This window comes from Argiope bruennichi, chromosome 1 (genome assembly GCF_947563725.1).
Source record: "Argiope bruennichi chromosome 1, qqArgBrue1.1, whole genome shotgun sequence".
Lineage (NCBI taxonomy): Eukaryota > Metazoa > Arthropoda > Arachnida > Araneae > Araneidae > Argiope > Argiope bruennichi.
In genome coordinates this window covers 115,134,895-115,141,456 of record NC_079151.1, presented here as the reverse complement: position 1 = coordinate 115,141,456, position 6,562 = coordinate 115,134,895, and positions in this window count along the sequence as shown.

Sequence of the window (6,562 nt, the reverse complement as noted above, 5' to 3'; positions counted from 1 at the left end):
AAAATTTTGGAACTTTTATTCGTAAGTTTAAAAAATATAGTTATTGACTTAAACCCTTTTTGTTATCAATAATCAATTTTGTTATCAAACCCTTTTTGTTATCTTATCAATAAAAATAATATGTGGAAAAAATAGTTTCAAAATTAGAGTTTGAAAATTTTTATATGCCAACACACTTGAATTTGAGCATAAGTATAAATACAAAGTCATTTTATGGGAGCATTCAAAATTTCTGCTCATTCCTACGAGAAGTTTTGCCCGTTACATTAAGTTTTCTACTTTGCCTCTAAATCTACTCTCTACTTTGCCTCAGGTTTCGAAACATTATAAAAAGTTGAATATAATGTTGCTGTTGTTCTTTTTACCTACATATAGAACAAATAAACATAGGTAAAGCCGCAGATACGCATAGGTCAGAACATAGCAATAAAACATAATGTTTTGAAAAAAATATTTTTATAGTTTTATTCCGTCCAATGATAGAAATATAACTTTACCCATATTTTAAATATTACCTTTTCCTTGACCATCTGTCCATTACGACAGACGATTAAGTTAATACAATAATTACAGAACGAAGAGAATTGGATAGATAAAATTCGGTAAACAGATTTAACATTTATAGTGTAGACAATTGTAAAATTTTGAGCCAAATCCAACTGTAGGTTGATCGTATGTCGGTCTATAATTTCAGAAACATGTAAACGTGATAGTTGAAAAACACATTGTCTTAAATATATCAAATTTAGTATGGGATTATTTTCTCTTCAAGTGCAGTTTTGTATGAAATTTTTATTTCGGTCGTTGAGAAAAACGTGTTTAAAACACAAATTCGATTTTTGTATACTATCAACAGCATGCTAAGGATACATCGCCAAATAACTCGCCAAGATTAAACAATAGATTCAGTAAAAATGCTAAATTCAAGCCAAAAGTTAATGTTTGATAACTATTGTACATCAGCACCATGTAAGGTTTTCTCTATCTTGACAAGTTTTTTAGAGCGTATGTGAGAAGGTTTTGGGGAGAAAAATCATTTTATTATACCATGCAATTTCAGGGTCAAGATTTTTAAAAATACCTTATAAAAATAAATGTTTTATTATCTCTAATAATTTTTAGCAATTTTATTTACCATAATACTATGACTCATGTGGCACTTTTTTTCATTCCTGTTTAAGCGTTACTTTTTTTTTCTTCCTAATTTTAAAACATATTCAGTGCTATTAATAGAGATTTAAACATACAGAAATCAGAGCAGGATATATTTTAACATTTGAACAACCTCAATTTTGATAATTTACTTTTTTAGCGCGTTTATGACAATAACTTCAAACTAACGTGCGAAAACTCTACGCCGTTTAGTCACATTTTTAAACTAATATTCAAGAAAACGAGGCTAGTAAATTCCCTTGACATACTTCGATACATCTTCGAATCGTTATGAAATAGAACATTTCCCATATTTTGTTTGATCTCCCCAGAAACAACAAAAGCCATCAAGATTGAATAATGTTCACCAACCACTGATGAGAAAGAGCAAAAACTCATTGCCTTATCTAAACGCAAATGCTTCTCATCTTACTTTAGTTTGTAGATACAAAAAGAAAATTTAAAACGTCTGCAGTTTTATTTATTTCTTCATTCCATTTAGCTCCACGGAGCATGACGGTCACAGGTCCAATGTCCTGAAGTCAAGCGAAGTGCGTGTTTACTGCTATTAAAACCTTCCAAGCGTTATAATTTAAGATACTAAACTGCTCATTTCCATCAAAGCAACAGTTGTTGCCGACCGTTTCAAGTGAGCTCTTGGATTTCTGAAGCTTGCAATTGTTCTTAATGATCTTTCCACTACAACAAGAGAGCTGAAAGAAATTGAACATGAGAGCTGAAAGATTCGAAAAACATCAGAACTGATAAGAAATGTGAAAAGCCTCTTTTTTTCATAGAAGAATATATAAAAAGTTAATTATACTAACTAATTCTCTTTTTATCGCACCATTTTCTTTGATTCTTTTTTACTTTCATATATATGTGGTATAGAAAAAATATAATAATCGTCAAAAAAATTTGAACTCGAGATTTTGACGAATCTGCATGTTTTAGACCTCGAAAGTTCGAAAAACACATTTTTGGAAAATGTCCCTCGGTCTGTCTGTCTATGACAAAGATTTCGCACTTTCTTATAAAATTGCTTTCTCAGTTAAAATTCAAAAGCAGACATTTATTGCAAGTCTTATTATATTCACTTAGATAACTGGTGAACACCAAAATCTAACTTAGGCGTTTTTTTATAACAAAGAAATCAACTCCAGTGCAGGAATGAAAAAAAACACGGACATTTAAAAGATAATGCGATGAAAAAAATTCTAAATTTGAAGATCGTTTGGTCAATTTTTTTTTCTATAAACGGTGTACAAGGCCTCTATATCAGCAACTTCCAAATTTTTTTTAGAAGCACTATGATTATTGGATTTTTATTCGTTGGAATTTAATGAAATTCGACAGAAGCAATAATCAAACAGTACTTCAGAAAATAAGTACAAAAAAAAGCAACTGGCTCATTTTCCGTCTTGAAAATAGACAAAAATGACAAACTGAAAAGCATAGTTGCTAAATGCAAAATGATATCAGCTTCTGTAAAGTGTGTGATCGCCTCTAACAGTGAAACAGGCACGGCAGTCATTTTCTATGCCCGTAATGATGTTGTTTATTAACTCGGTGGCAAAGTCTAACATACTGTGTCACGACATTTCGAAGATCCTGAAGGATCCAGAATGTGGATCAAATGCAATAATATATTTATCTAGAATATCTCAAACATGCTCAATCGGATTCATATCTGAGAACGTGCTGGCCAACTCATATGCAAAAAAAAGAACTTCCTTCACGATAGCGATAGACCAGTCGGCTTCTGTTTGATTTAGAATTAGTGTCTTGTAAATGTAGGATATTCTCTGCATTTTTACGTCTGAGAAAGGATAAAAAATTTTATTAAACGTGTCATCTGTCTCTATTAATAATAAATATGTGTGTGTTTTATCCTAAGTAAAATTTTAGTAATTTTTCTTAAGCAAAATTTCAGATTACATTAGTTGTTCAGAAACATTAATTATTCAGAAGAAAAAAAAAGAACTCATCGGAAAATGTCTGCAATGCGTCTTCATAAATTCTTCTGTCGGAATCCTAAATTCGAAAAAAAAAATTCGATTCTAAAAGTATTCTTCAATTTTAAATAGTTTTTGTAAGTTAAATCTGAAAGGAAAAAACGGCTGTAAACAGTTAATTGATTTGTGAACATTGAGTGACAAATGACAGTTTATTAACAATTTTTACTCCAAAAGCATTATAAAGCTGTATTCGAGAGATAGCAATGCGCAGCTTGGGATATCAAAAAAATGTATTTTCATCACTTTCTTCTGAACAACAATGTTCTAGAAAAAATTTATATTTGCAAAAATTACACTATTAAAATAAGATTTTTTTTTTGGTGCTGCGTGCTAGCACTCTACAGACCAGATCATCTTGCCTACAGCTACCAAATTTGTTACATTTATACTTTGGAAGGTAGAAATATGCAATTCGAAGTGATTTTTTTAATTAAATTAAATTAAATGTAAGTGAATTTTTGCCATTTTTTCAGCAATAACTTCCAAAAATATTATAACACAAAACTTAACTTCAAATCGTTTGAAATTTTTTTAAAATAAGTTTTTAATGATACCAACTTAATAATTGCAAAATTTTTTCCCCGATTTTTTTTAACTTCCATCAATAGAATTTGCAGTTGCATTGAAATTCAAACCGTTTTCATTATTTCATCAAATATTAAATAAGATATTTTTTCCCAATGTTACTCCCAATTTTTTTCCCTATAATTTTGATAAAATATGCTGTCTTTTGCTAAGATTGAATGCAAACTATTCTGAAATTTAGATTTTAAAAATATTTTTCCTGTTCAGAAATTTAAAGTTTAAATTTTTTTCAATTTCTTTAAAAATTGATAATTTGTTTAATATACTTTCATTTATTTTTCAATATTTGTTAGCAAGATATTTTTTGAATAAACCGTTTCTAAAACTTAATGGAATTAGTTATCTGGTAGTTATATGGTCACCATTGGAAAGTTCCATGTAAATATGAACAGTACATATAAAAAAAGATTAAAATGACACGACTTTGACAATTTGAGAGAATCACAAGCATGAAACTTGGATATTTGAACATTGGATATTTGTCCAATGCTCCCAGAAAACTAACTGCTAGCCAAAAAGTGACAAGTATAAAGTAAGTTTTCATTCAGCCAGCTACAAACGATTCAGTAAAACCACGGATGCGCAGAAAATGTACAATAAGCATTGTGCATTGTAAGGACGCAGAGTTTAATTTAGTTATATTAACGTCCCGTTTTAAAGCAACACTAGGGCTATTTTGGGATGGACTTCGTAAGTTTGAACCGCTGTCAGATGACGAGGACGACACCTGAGCTGGCACCCCCTCTCCACAAATGTGCAGAAAAGGTACAAGCTCTTGTCCCATCGGATCATTCAAAGAGATACCGGCACGCATACACCAAAGCAGTCTCTTTCATTCATATGCCCTTGATAGTAGCAGTTTTAAATTCTCGCCTCACCTACAATTTTCCGAATTCACCTAGCAAACAAAATCTGGACTCATTAGTACGTCTCATTAACAAAGATTATTGATCTTTTGTCTTTCACAGGTGAAAAATCTAAAGCTTCTGTTAGAAATGTCGTCAAGAATTTATGAATTATAGAAAGGCTGTTTTGATACAAAAGATGAACTGTAGCCCGTTTCCATTTAGCCAATGATACGTCATCCTAATTCTTTGAATCAAGATAGTTAAATGATATCAAATTTTCATATCTAAAATAATTCTTGAAAGTAATTCGGAAATCGGAGGTATAATCTTTTTTGAAAACGTTTTGGATGCTTATACTACTCGAATAAAAAACGGATATCCAACAGAATCGAATCTTGAATTCTCAAAAATAAATCAGTTATGCTAATCTATCGTAATTTGAATTTGTCATAATATTTATCACGAATTTTTGATACTCCACCAGCTCTGAGTTATCTAATATTGAATGCTAAAACATAATTGAAATTTTCAAAAACCTTTTTTTTTTTTTTTTTCAAAATGAAACACTTATATCGTTTGCATTCCTAACATTTATTTTCGTCAGTTGAGTTTTTCTGATTGATTTAATCAGACATCATTTTAATGCAGAATTCATTATTAAAAACAATGGAATTGTTATCTTTTTGACTTTCTTTCATACTCTATCATAATGCATTTCGGGTTGTGTTTTTTATCTTACAAAAAGGTTGAATCTAGTATGAAATTTGGACTTCTTTACTTTCACCAAAAGAAAACATATCAACAATTCTGACAAGACCACATAAAAAATTTGCTTGTTGTATCTTTGAGTTATAGGCAAATCGACATATCGCTGAATAGACATATAGTTGACGGATTTGATCTGATGCAGATCTTTAATTCTGGAGAATAATTCCATTTATTTAGTTTGTCGTGATTTCAGATTATTACTTGTCTATTCGTATATGAGCGTACGAAAGATAAATATATAGATTTTCTGATAACTCATCTTCTCTAAGATTTGAGGCATATCCAAAATTTAGTATTAAAAGAACCACATTCATTCCTTTTGTATGAATGTGGTTCTATGAATACCATGAATTACCATGATATATGAATGACCATGAGTATATGAATTACCATGTTCACAAAAAGACAGAAATAGCCCACGCCTTAACCCTACTTCCCCTCTTTGCCCTGACCAAAAATCCTATATTGTTAACTATCGTTTTCCTTTACCATATATTTCTGTTTGCAAATTCATCTCAAACCATTTTGATCTGTTCCCATGTTCCACTCGATAGGGGATATTGGCATTAGAACGTCGAAGGGATCATTAATATTTTGTCCACTTCTACAAAAAGAACTGAGAATTATAATTTTAAAAATGTTTATTCGTGTTTCAGACAGGTTCAAAGTTCAGAGTTCATCCAAATTTTGAGATTCCACTTTGAGGCATTTGAAATATTTTTTATTTGTGAATTTCATGTAAAAGAAAGAAAACTTTTAACGGTGGTTGAATCAATTGTATCCAAACAAATCGATCTATAAAAAGAATAAAAATCCTACAAAGATTTGAAAACAAAAATGCACATATGCTGTTGTCAAAACTCTCAATTATAGATTTTTTTTGGGCGCATTTATTCTTAGGCCGTAATATAATTCAATTCTTCAAAGTCATTTTTGTGACTCTTTTTAGTTTGCATTTTTGAAAAAAAAAATTGTCCAACTGACAGAAATAAACGCTAGATTAACACTAGCTCCACCCCCCACAGTTCAATGCCACATGCAGGACATGAATAAATATCCATCTATCTTTAAACCATCTTTCCTTATAGGATTCTGAACCCGGAATCCCCGCTCTTCAATAAGGTGTTCGACCATTTTCGAACTACATAAAAAACTTCTACAGATGTTCATACGTGCTTACACAGCTTGCAA